Source organism: Pinus tabuliformis, chromosome 4_1 (genome assembly GCF_031772625.1).
Source record: "Pinus tabuliformis cultivar Carrire ecotype Pingquan chromosome 4_1, CPIR1, whole genome shotgun sequence".
Classification (NCBI taxonomy): domain Eukaryota; kingdom Viridiplantae; phylum Streptophyta; class Pinopsida; order Pinales; family Pinaceae; genus Pinus; species Pinus tabuliformis.
Genome location: NC_142303.1, coordinates 743,548,167 through 743,562,025, shown reverse-complemented (window position 1 = coordinate 743,562,025; position 13,859 = coordinate 743,548,167). Strand labels below are relative to the sequence as shown.

The window sequence follows — 13,859 nt, the reverse complement described above, 5'->3', positions numbered from 1 at the left end:
TTCAATGGCCCTTAAGGAAAATGCCACTAACCACTAATCTCACATATTAACTGAATAACCCAGAAAATCCTCTGCCAAGAAATTATCCATAACATATAATTTCAATTGGGCCCTCCTAGGAAGCCCTAAAAAAGGAAGAATCCTTAAAACCCTTCAAAATTTGTGAAAATAATATTATCTATTCACTTATTGGTCTGTGTTGTAGGAAGCACTTGAAGATGAATGAAATCCTAGGAGAAATGAGATAACCTGAAAAGGAAAGATGACAACCCTTAGGGCAATAATATACACCAAAAACTTTTGGATCAGTGCCAAATAAGGCTGGAAATGACTACAGATGCAAAAAATACCAACACGAGTAGCCAAATTTGTGTGCCAAAATGACTACAGATGCAATAAAGTTGTGTGCCAAAATTTCTATACTTAAGGTAGAATATGGACACAAAGCAACCCTAAATAGGGATTCTTCTAGCCAGGAAACAAAACCATAGAACTACCCCAAAACTTCTTTAATTTAGAATTTCAGCCTTCTTCCACATACAAAAAATACCAACAAGATCAAGAAGAAACCCTAGAATAAATATAAGTTCACCAACCTCTGTGCAATCTCAAATAGGAGGGAAAAAGTTTAAAACAACCATTACAAGTGTGCATGAAAAAGAAGGATATAGTCCATCAAATATATGACATCAACCTTGTAGTATATGTGTGAAACAATCATGTAATAAGTGTTCCAAGGGATGAATGATTAGTGCAACAAAAGAACACATAAGATACAAGGGATCCAACAATAAAAGACAAATACCAATCACATGTAGAATACCAAGCATAAAAATAGAGAACCACTGAATAAGGGAGAGGAAGCTCACACCCACTCCAATACTATGTTGAGATCAGAAGAGATAAACAAAGATCAAATGGAACCAACTAGAAAGCCCTTCATCTACATAGACCATAAACACATACAGGGAAAAAAATATGAACCCATGAATAAGAGAAACACAATATGTGGTGCCCATACGCTAAAGAATCACACAAGAGAACATGTAACCAATGATCCAAAAATGTATTTGTAAAAATGTTGGTGTGTGTGTATTTATACACACTTTAAAATGGGGTGCCCTCCTAGAGAGGGCTTAAGGACTCACAAATCTAGGTCAACCCTAACCATCCATATATAAAATAATGAAGAGTTTGACTATGGAATATTTCAAGACAAAACCCTATACACACTTAAAATACACACAAGACAAGTCAACCCATGGATTTATGTGAAGATTACACATCTCCAACACTCGAGCTACATTAAATCTATTAAAATAATGTGGAATCTTCTTCCAAGATTATAAATGAGCAAGATATGTTATTTTGGAGGCAAGATGCCATTGAAAACTATCCAATTCATTGTTTTCCTACATGGATATAAGAGACAAATCACAATTGTCAAGCATAAGTTCCAATATGAAGGATGAATTTGAATAACTTAGCAAAAATATTTAGTTCAACCTATTTGATGAGGAACTTCAAGCTTATGTAGCCAATCTCTGTCAATTTTTATAGGTTACAAAGTTCACAAAGCTTGAGGGACCTAATAACAAGCCAAAATTGCATTGGATTAAATATAGCAACAAATCAACATAGGCTTGTTTTAAAGTGCATTGAAGCCATTAATGGATAAAACAATGCCTTCACCTAGTACCTATTTTTCGGGAACCTCTAGTAGAGCAGCGTATAATTCAATTATCATTGTGATAGGAAAAAAGTATCTGCCTATGAAACAAACAAAACTTTAAAGCATTTTTATAGTATTGTGACGTTGTGAAGTTTTCTTAGGACAAGGTGTCTAAGCTCTATAGCCAATTCCTTCATATTCCCTAGAAAGTGGCCTTATTAGGAGACAAACTCCCTTGAACCATCGAATTCAGTGTAGCATGGAAACTCACTAGAATAGAAGTTGTCTTTTTTATTTGGAAAAGAAGCATTGGGAATAAAAATAAAATAAAAAAATATCCATTTGCAAATAACTTTCTAGGTCCATGAGGTCAAGAAGGATGTGGCACATTTGTGCAAATCACTGGAGTTCTAGGGAGGGAGCCTACACTATGAGTAGGGATCATCTTACTAACCTCTTGTCTCCCTCATCCTGCTACCAATGGTCACAATACTCTTAAGGAAGGCCTTTCTATTATGTCAGTAAGGAAGTGAGAGAACAAAAAGAAAGGCACCACAACTGCACTACTAACCACTACAATAGAATGACATATACCATTGGCTAGAATTAGCACTCTTTAAGGAAAAGAAGCCTCCATCATTAAACAAGGAAACTGATAGCTGGAAACCCCAATTTCATGGAGTTGGATCCTACAATATTGTTGGGTGCCACCCTTAATAGTATATTTCTCAAATAAATAATGTTTTTGTGAAACAAATATAAAAAAAAACTTTACAATGTATAATATACTTTCCTTTATAGGCAAGATAGATCCAAAGCGGGGATGATCAAATATGACCTTGTCTCCCTTATTTAATAATATATTATCTATTAACTATCCAACAATTAATATGAAACAACATAACAGTAATTCATAGTATATAATCTTCCAATATAGCTTCTAGAAGCTAGGATTTCACCTCTTGTGGAAGAGGAGAATCATGAAACTCATGAAAAGAATATTGAGGAAAAGCTTTTCTTTAACAAAGGTAAAATAGACTTAGAGAAAAAATAATATGAAAGAAATAAGGAAACACAGAAAAAGGCATCCAGACCATGAAGACTAGAACTATAGAGTAGGAGCAACTATTGTATTTCAAAATGAAATAGGCAAGACAAAAAGTAGTCACCTTTTCTTGAAATTCAAACAAACACGAGGTAGATATGGAAAAATAAGGTTATATTGAAATGAAAAATGACCATCCCTTTTAATCATTAGTACATATGAGACTACCAAAAATAAGCTACATTACTTGGAATGCTCCACTTGTCCTTTTGAATCAAACTGAAATCATGGCTTGATAAAAAGGAAATGGCGTTTAATTGATTACTTGACTAGACTTAATAAAACACTTCCTTCAATAAGAGGATATGAAAATATATTGAGTCAAATTCTTAAGTGAAGCGAGTGAAATCCTTTGTCGATGAAGGATTCAATCCCACACTAGTTACCTGAAATAAGGCAATAAAAGTCTAAACCAACCCCATTATTATCAAACAGAGTAGAGAGTGTAATTGATAGAGAAATATAATCTTTTAAATGGGAATCATGAAGAATAACTATTTTCAAATGATAATCAGGCATAAAAACTCACCAGCATAGTTCCATAGCCATCTTCCACCTTACAACTAGGCATCATAAAGAGATCTTTCTTATCTTTAGAAACCTAGAAGAAAATTGTAGTCATAGCCTCATGCAAATGTTCCAAACTTTCACAAGAAAATCACTGCTAAGAGACAAACAAGGAAAGTACATACAAATTCACTCTCCCCACTCATACTGGATTCATGGATCAGCAAGGAATGTCTATTAATAAGAATGACATCTGCAAGGACCTGAAAAGGAGAGATAAATATTTTAGAGGATAGTTATTCAATTTATAAATGAAGCAATACATTGATGGAATTAGTAGTAAGTATAGAAGCAAGTTCAATATACTTGATCACTAGTATTGAGAAATACAACATCACCCACTACAAGGTCAAAAATGGAAACTGTACATCTTCTTCCTCCTAGCTTGATCGCTTAAAATTGCAACGGAAAACAATGTTTGATCATAATAGAAAATTAAATATCAAGAATTCCACATATGTATATAGAAATGTAGCTACAAAAAAAAAAAAAAAAACGAGAAAATTCAAAGACTAAGGCAGATGGTGATACGCACCTGAAATTCAATGTTCCTCTTCTCCTCATTCAAGTTTTGGAATTAGATAGATTATATGTAGTAACTAATTGCTGCAATTAAAAATTCATTATAATCAACATGTGCATAAACATATTATAAAATGAAATAACAAGCATTAGGCAAATTTAAGATAATCTAGTTAAACGTAAGTGGTTTTTTTTTTTATGTTCCAATGGATTTTCATGTTATGTCTCAACTTTCTCTGCATGTATCAACTTCTTTTACTATACCTTTAACTTGTTTTAGAAAAGATGATAAATGGATGAAATGATGTTCTATAAGCTTATGTTTTGAATGAAAGGTTAGCTAAATAGTTTTTTGTTTTGTGAAATATATACATTGCACAATTTACTGAAATAAAGGGTTAGAGTTTGGTTATTGAAGTAGTCAAATTCAATTGTGTAATCAAAATTTACAGTTGCAACTGATTTAAAAATAATATCAATTATAACACGACAACAAGGAGAATTGGGAAAAGAATGGAAATTTTAAAAAAATGTTAAACATCATTTGGTTTATTAGTTTTATTGAGGGAAATTTAGAAAGCATGGATGTGGACAATTCATTGTTTTTTCTTGACTGTAAAATTTGAAAGGAACAATTATTCATAGTCTTTTGTTGAGACCAAATCCAACAAAGCATCAAAACCCCAAGACACCATGACTGTGGAATACCAACACACCTACAAGACTTTAGTGCATCTGCTTGTATACTATAAAATAGTCAACAAAGGGCCCAAGGGACCAAATTGTTGAGGTAGATGAGAAGATAGAAGTCTAAATTTGATTCACAGTGTGCAACAGAGGAAATACATGCCATTCACAACAAAAAAATCCTCAATAACAATTCCAAATTGATCAAGTTTGCTATGTGTGTTGTCAACAATGTACAGCTTCTTATCTTAAGGAGAAACATTGATGTTTTTTCCTCATCAACTCAAATGCAAGCCTGGTTACAAAGAATTTCAAGAAAACTTGGAAGGGCAAGAAGACCTGCATGGTTTCTTGGAGTAAAATTCTCATAGTCTCTATAAGTTATCAAAATCTATTATGATGAATAAAGCATTGAAATCAATACTACAAAATAGACCATTCATACTTACTCATTCTACCTTTGTTGGGTCAGGTGCCCATGTTGCACATTATACAAGAGACAATGTTGCAACATGGAATGATCTCTCGTACTCCATACCTACAATGAAATTTTTTGGATTGTTTAGAATCCTATTGGTAGGTGCTGATATTTGTGGAACTTTACAAGACAACAAATCGATTTGCAATAAATGGATTCAACTAGGTTCCTTTTATCCTTTTTCCAAATATCACTCAAACAGGAGAAAAAGACACAAGTATTAGATTTACCTATGGGAATTAGTCACAATGTCTTCAAAGAAGGCATTAGGTCTTAGATACAAGCTCATTCCTTGTATCTACACATTGTCTTTTGAATTTCACGTTGATGGGAAGAGAAGCTTGTATCACACTCCTTTGAAGGTGCCAACAGCTAGAAAACTGAATATACCGTTCAAATTCAAATGGAATCAAATTGTTGGAGATATAAGTATGCATGATAAATGGGTGGAATTCCCACATTTACACCTTGTTTTAAAAAGCCTAATGGAAGGAATAGCTTCCACATTGGAGACACAATTGGGTTCCCAGCTAAATCCAAGCTACACCCCTGCAAATGTGAGATCCTTCAAAAATGTAGATGGCAATGGGGAAGGCTCTGTCAATATCAAATCTGGAAAAAAAGGGTCTAAGGTTGACTTTGTACTAGGATCATGGCTTCATTGTAAGCATCCATTTGGAGCTATAAACATGGGTACAATTATAGGCATGGTTAGTCATCTAACAGAAAAACCACATCTCCTGTTTGAGTTTATTTAGAGCAGTCCAAGCTCACTAGTGCTTGTTCTTGACTTTCTCCCAAGAAAGGATCTAGTTCTTAAGCCAGAGTACTTACAATGGTTTTACGAAGACACCAAACTAGATGTCCCAAGACAAACCTTGGAGAAAGCTCCAAAGGCACAACCATATGTTTCATCCTCTTTTTATGTTCATAGTGTTTTTTAACCCACTATAATATTGATCTTAACCCACTATAATATTGTTTAATATCATTAGTGAGTTACAAGTTAATGAAGGTACAATGAATAGTGTGGACAAGGATGTCAAGGACATAGTGGAACCAATAGTAGAACAAGGGAGGCTGCGTAGCAGCTAGTCCCTACTTTGAGTGGGAAGCAGCGCTGGAGCTCGTTGTTAATGGAGTTTATGTTGGATTCTGTGCACAAGTGATACATAATTAGAAATTAAGCATACAGCACGCCCATCACACGTATTTCTCATTCAGAAATTCTGCCCTCAGCAGGTTATTGTAACTTTAAACGCAACAACACCATCATAATGATACATCAAGCTAGGGTGTTCTCTCAGCCTCACGACTTGAGCATCTTCGCAAACTCTCTATCCCAATGAACAAATGATCAAGGTCTGGACGATTCCAATAAACTGAGAAGTTGAATGAGCGTCATCCACGACTCAAATATTATATGATTCCCCGTAGGAATTTTCTGAAGTTATGATCAGAAACGTAAGCTTGAAAATGACAGTGAAATTGTTTAGTGCACTATTTAAATGTTTATCACTGTTGCAAATAATTTATGTTAATAATTTGATAAAAGGTTCAAGTAACGTGTAAAATTAATCATGAAAATTGTGTTTGTCTATCTTGATTTCAAACAACATGTAGTAAAAATTTCACAATTTTTATAAAAGTTTCGAGTAAGGTGTAAAATTAATCATGAAAATTATTTTTGTCTATCTTGATTTCATGTAAAAATTTCACAATTTTTGCACACTGCAATTTTTTCATGTGAAGAGCAATATTTGTTAAGGGAAGATGGCCAGCCGCCATTTGTTTGGACTGCTGTTGTTCATTAAATTGCATTCGAACTTGCTAACCACCCGATAAGAAGCTCTCTCCCTTGCCAAACTAGAGATTTCCTTCCCTACGACGATCAAACCCTACCCTAAGAAAGGGGCAAGAGCATAGTCATAAGTAGCAAGCGTAAAGGTGGGAGAGAAAGCAGATAAATAGCCATATTATTCATATATTTTCGTGTGGAAAATCATGAAAAGAGAGAAATCCCAGGCGCACCGATCATGTAGTAATCCAACCTAGAAGAAGGTAGAGGAGAAAGGGCACGGGGAGAGCCCACTTCCAGCCAAGTCAAAGCCATCCATCCAATCGTCGTAGGGTTACGGGAAGAGCTGCCTATCCAGCAGGCGCCAGATGATTGGCCGATTATTCAGTTGTACTTTAGCAGGATCTAGTATAGGTCCCGAGATAGAGAATAGAATTATTCTGTGTCGCCTTATCCTGCCAGTAAGATGGTTGGACACCTGGAGGGGCAGTTTGCCTTTGCGCTATTTGACAGATGCACGAAAATGAAAACATGCAGTTATTGCATGCCACCCACTTGTCCTGTACCTTTTGCCATTTTAAGCATTTCTACACAGCCCTTCTCTGGTTTGGAATGGACGGAATGGACACTCCCGATCTGATCCGACGACAAAAGTCTTGACTGCATGAAGACGGTTTTAAACGAGAAATCTGTTCGATCGATCAAAGATCCTTTCTTGTCCAGCGCTACAGCTTCTACACGGTAAATAACTCTTCTGCAACTTTTAATTTTGGTTTGTTGTGAGTGTTTGGACGGAAGCTTCAATAGAAAAATCTTGATATTCTTGCTCTCGTCCTGACAACATTTCAATGTTCAATTGAAAACCTTAGACTGAAAGATGGAAAAGCTTTGAAGTCCAGCGCTGTAAATGTTGCAAATATGGCAGCGTATATTGTCTTAATCTTTTGTATTAGACGTGTGTGTTTACGGTGGAAGAGAGGAAATCCAAAGAACAAGAGATCTTTGCAAATTATTACTGAGCTAGATTTCAAGTTAAATTGTATAGTTTGGTTAGATAGCAAAAATACAGAGAAGATATGTTTGGACGGAACCCAAGACAGGTTGCAGGTCGCGCCCTACAGATACAACAGAGTTGTGAATTGAGATTTCGATGTTTTGGTTGGGGTCTGCTCTTCCCCGAGCTGTAATTATGTTCATCTGCCTTAGGAAAATTCTGTCTTTAAATTATGTTCCGTATGTATCTTTTGCCACTGACTTGTCTTTCAAATTTTTCTTCCATTACCAAGTGGGTAGAGAAGATTATTAAACTTTTAGTGGTCAATTTTTTCTGTAGATTGTACATTTCTGGAGCCTGGATAAGCCGAAGGAAGATGATTTTTGTTTGGAACTATAAGTGGTTCGAACCTTGGTCTCTATAATTGATGCAGGTTGAAATCCCTTTGCATACAGCGAAGACTAGAGGTAAATTCATGCTCTGAAACCGTGCTTATCATCATTTGTTTTCCCCAGTTAGATGCATATCACAATATTTGTGTTACTTCCAAAGTTTTGTTGAGAGCTGAATTCTGCAAACAGGTGGAGGTCGAAGTGATGATTGTAGGAGTTAAGGACAAAGGTCCAACAATACTTCAGCAAGCCAAGAAGCTTCCTATTCTAACAAATTCCTACTCACTTTCAATTTCAAAATTTGGATGATAAGTTAGTTGTGAGTGCGGATGATAAGTTTGGCTGCTAAATGGATGCCTTTTTATCAGCAATGGTGTGGTGTTAATGGGAAGTCCACACGAGAACGACAGCGGCGACTTTGTGTACGGTCGACGGCGCCAACTCTTTTACAGTTCGGCGGTAGAAGCGACTGGAGAAACTGAACAACACGAGCTTATCATTGCTAACTTTTTGAAACCCATTGAATCGAACGCATATTCGCGTGGATAGAGGTTTTTGGAGTTGCATATTCTTTACATCCAAGTCAAAAAATATATTGTTTATATGTTTATGTGAAAAAAATATTGTATGTATTTTTTTTTTTGTTATTTTTAAATAATAAAAGTGTAAATTGTATTTACTAAAAAAAATAGTTTAAGTGTGCAAGTAATAAAACAGAAATTCATGCTGCTAAATGCAGAAAACTCAGTACCATTATTATATTTGCAGTAAGGCAATATAGTATGATTAATACAATATATGATTGACTGATCATGTAATTGCTAATAAATTTGAGATTGTGTGCAGACTGATAAAAGCCGAAGAATGGGAGGTTATCTTATCAGTACCAAGAGACACAAGTCTACTTTCCTGTGCGTTGCGCTACAACAAAATGTTTCTCTAGCTCCAAGATCGCATCCCTAAGCATATATGAAATATTTCAGGTTTCTGAATTAACATTGATTTCATATTTGTCCTTTTAAGAATTTAAATATCTCAGTTTTTCAGAGAAATTTGTATAGATTTAATATATGTTTTTTCAGGTTATCGAATCCATACTATCAAATATCTCAAATCTTTTCAAAGCACTGATTTCATAGAAATTCAAATTCAAACTTAAATGGCTCAGGATTTTGATTTTTTATTTTTGTATTTAAGATTTTACATATTGCAAGTAAAGGTAGGAGAGGCATCAATGAAAGAGATAGTTTGTTACCTTGTTTGAGTTTCAATTTGAAAACAGTTCCAGGAGAAAATTGAATGAGCTAAAGAGGAAATTCAAGCTCCAGCAATTGCCTTGCCGCTGAAGCCTATCCACAGGAAAATTCTATGATCTTCTTCTGTTCTTCTTTTCTCTCCAGCTTCAAAAAGAGAATCAAACTGGAAGAATTCGCACCTTTCAACACTTTTGAGAATCAAACTGGAAGAATTCGCACCTTTCAACACTTTTGAAGCAGCAGAGTAGGATTTCTAACCAGATAGAGATTCTTCAGTTGTTATACCACTAACTGTGAATCCAAATGTGTCACTAACCTACGAATACCAAGAGCAATGGCTTCGGGTAGAAGTTCAATGGCTACACTATATTCCACAGTGACATGCAACAACGCCACAGTAGACACAGTAGCAACAGGTGGAAACTTCAAAGAAAAAGCAACAACAAGTGTCATAGCAGGAAGGATGAAGGATGTACTGGAGTAAGGGTGTACCTGGGAAGGATGTATGAATAAGGATGTACTGTTAGCATTTTATACTGCTAGACTAATGTTAGCATTAGTCTAACCAGTCCAAAAAAATGAACAAATGAATAAGACAAAACCAACATAATATATGCTTTCTCGCCTTTGGCCTCAGGAAGAGGCCAAATAAGATAGTAAAGGACTATTTATCAAAAAAGTTTCATCATACTCGATTAAATAGCAGTCACAAATAGCTCGCAAGCAGCTCAATTAATGTTAAGTTCATCCGATCCGATTACTATAGTCCCTGGCCATTGCCAGATGGTAGGGACTAATAAGTTGTTGGGATTTAGTTAGAAGCAATTTCATCTAGAGGGAAGTCTTTGCAGGAACATGAACAAGAGCTTCTCTTGGGAAGAGATAACATGATTAAAACAAAAGGTGTTGAAGTGGATATGAGCTCTAACATGCCTAGACTCTTTGTACATGATGTTTCTAATCGTGTAGTAGCAACTTTCCAAAAGGAAATCTAAAATCCTATTCAATGAGAAGCATGAGCTCTTAATAAGGTTAAAGCCAAAGCCATAGAGGTAAGAATTTAGCATCATATTTCAACAGTAAATTTGTATATAATCATGCACATATATTACATGTTTGATGATTCCAACTTTATTTCCATGTAACATTAGCATGGTACCTCTTCTCCATGAAGCAATGTTGAAGGAGTCTTAATATACTATAGAGGCTCAATTATGGCTCCAATCATTTACAATAGAATGGATTTATATAATCTATTGGATTTTATTAGTATTTTCTTTGGAACTCCAAGAGTGTTAGTCTTTAGATACAAGCGTCTTGACCATGGCATAAAAATATCTATTAGAATTAGTTCATGCTTGGCCTTCACTAAATGAAGTTAAGAGTGCTTCCAATTGTTAATAAAGAAAAAAAACTCAAAAGAAAGATGTGAACATTTTGTAAACAACATACAATGCATGCTGAAAGAGATAGAAAGGGGCAGGCAGAGCACACCCATCTTGGGTTGATGAGACCACTAATTTTATGTAATAGTTGTGATAAAATGAAGTTTCTATGTGCATTGAATTGGTAATTTGTTGTGTATTTTTGTGACTCAGTTTATGTGTGATTAATGACATTTGAGTGTGAATATATACACATAAATTTGTATGTGTCCAACTCTGGTAATTGGTTCAACAACTGTGATTCTAGTAGACACTAGCTACATGAATTTTCTATAGAAATTTTTTAATTGTATTTCGGAATCATAATCAATTCCTTCTGGGCTGTTGGTGAGAGATTTAACCATTTGTTTGAAAATGGTTTGTCATTAGAATGCATTGAAGAAGGCATTGATGCTATCTACATTAATTTCCAGTGAAAGGGTTTGAATATTGATCAAAATTCAGATGGTTGTAATGATAATCGAGCATAGTTGCATTGGCACTTTACGTTGGAAAAAATAGTCAAGTATCAACATTGAAGAGCAAACCGAGCAACTAGTCATAGGAATGGTCAAAGAGTGAAGGAAATTCACCACTTGGGTGCAGAGTGATTGAGGCTCTATAATTTAAGGTCTTCGTGGAGATCTAAAGAATCTATGTTGAAATTGTGGAATTAATTTTCTGCATGGAAAGCTTGTGAAGGAGGGTGTTGGTTCTCCTCTGCGTTGTAATGGAAATATGTTGAGGGCCACTTTGTTCTCCCTAAAAATTTCCTAGTCACAAGTTGTGGCGAAGTGTTGAAGGAAGGTGCAGATTCCATAACTATTTCCAAGGATTGGATCAATCATAATAAGTATTGGCATTTTTTGTGTTGGTTAAATCTTAGTTGTAAGGGAAACATTGTCTTAGTAAGGAGAATCGTGCTTGCTTTTTGGAAATTTGCTGCACTTCTATGACATCATGGGATTGGTATGGAATAAGAGGAATGTGCCCAGATCAGTGGGGATACATTCAGTATTGAATAAGAAAAGGAAAACTCTGTATTTGGAAACAAATAACTATTAAATTGAAAGTCAAGATGCAGATACAAACTGCAAATTTGGAATAACCTCTTTTTGTGTTTGCCAAAAAAGCCCCTGGGAAACATGCGTTGAAGGAAAGGGGGATTGATGTTTCAGTATTCAGAAGCAAATTAGTATGACGCGATCTTCCTAGTGAGTATATCACTTGATGAAACCCAAGAAGTGGTCTTATGCTATTGGAGAAAATCTAGAAATGAGGTTTAAAGATATGGCACCACTACAGAAAGATCTGACAGCGCTTCTTAATAGTTTTGATAACTATTTGTTTAATTTTTGAAGTAAGCTTTCTCATTTGATAAGATCTCGATGCTAAAAAAATTATCATTCTGTTGGTGACATTGACATGAACCTACGAACATAGGATTTTTTCTAAGTCAAATAAGCTACCAAAAAGCTTACGCATGTGAACCTTGAAACTCTGCACTCAACCATGGAGAGAGTTGAAACAAATACGAGACGATGAATGTGCTCGAGGAATTGTTGTTGCCGAAGAGTAAAGATTCGGGTTCCTTTTGTTTTGCGAATGATGACCCGCCTTCGGCTTTGTCTTTGCAGAGAGAAAGGCACTTGTCCAAAGAACAAAAAATGATTGCACAAGGTTTTGGACGTAGTTTGATGGGATCCAAGGGCTAGGATGTGCAATGACAAGCTTTTGTGTTAAAATGATGAAAGGAGTGAATGAGAAGAGAAAATGAATTTTAGACAATCCTGTAGTAGATGATTTGTTGGATATCAAATAGAACTGGAACTCACTGCAACTAGGTTGTGAAGTGTGAGGTTTATAGAATGAGGGGAATAGCTAGAGCCTAGCAACATTAATAACATACCAGTTGTCTCGTAGCGCATTGCTACAAGTCTAATTAATCAATAATCCATGGTAGTACATGCGTTTTGAAGCGTTGGAATTTTCGCAATCGATGATAAATGGTCTTCAGAGGAAGGGGAATAGATTATGCACTTGATAATAATGTTTTCGCACAATTGCAATGACCCAGATTTAGGTAGGGGGAGATCGGAAAGGGGGAGATCATGAAGGAATGTTTCGATGCGCTCAGGTGGTGTAGATGTCCCATGCTTATATATGTGCAATGAAATCGTTCATTCCTTCCCTGAACGACTTGAATATGCATTGGTTCCTTAGTCGTTTTTAGGAGAGCGCCCTTGTAAACCTTGCGGAAACCCCCATTCCCTAGAGGATTTTATTCCCAAAACCCGTCCATCGAAGTGCTCAACTCCTTGAGAGTGAATCTATGTACTCTGCTCCCATTGTGCATCATTTCCCTATACTTTGTTCGTATAAAAAGCATGGCTCCAACAGTCATCGGTTTCCCTATTCTTCTGAGAAGCACAACATCTTCAGTCAACGAGAAGATAGCAAGAGCGTAAACCACTCATCCGCTATGAAACCTCTCGTTTTTTCCAACCCTTGCAGAACAAGGAAGAATAAACCAGCGATACCAAAAAGATGAATAAACAAACTCTAGATATTTACTAAAAAATGTTCGCCCTTGTTACAAACAGATATCTCGATTTTGAAACTGATGGTAGTTAATAAGATAAACCAAAAACATATAGAGATTTTTAGAGTTGGTGTGGCACATATAAGTTATGATCATTGATTTTGATAGTTTTTATTCTCATGCATTATGAATTATTACATGAAAGGTTGATCTACAAGTTAAAGTTAAAGACACATTAGCACGCAAAAAAAAATCAAAATTCTATTATTGAAATGCAATTAATTTTCATTAGTATTGAAATATCGAGTAATTGAAATGAAATTAATTTTCTGAATAATATTAAAATATTCAGTTCATGCATGTATTGTAGTATAATTAGTTAACTGGTTTTTATTATTCTTTATAAATGATCTAATATTTGA

General features: G+C 35.2%; 1 pseudogene; it reads left to right on the top strand.

Moving 5' to 3' along the window:
• Window positions 1–5,279: 5,279 nt before the first annotated feature.
• Window positions 5,280–10,466, top strand: LOC149178294 (red chlorophyll catabolite reductase pseudogene; annotated as a pseudogene).
• The last annotated feature ends 3,393 nt before the right edge of the window (window positions 10,467–13,859 follow it).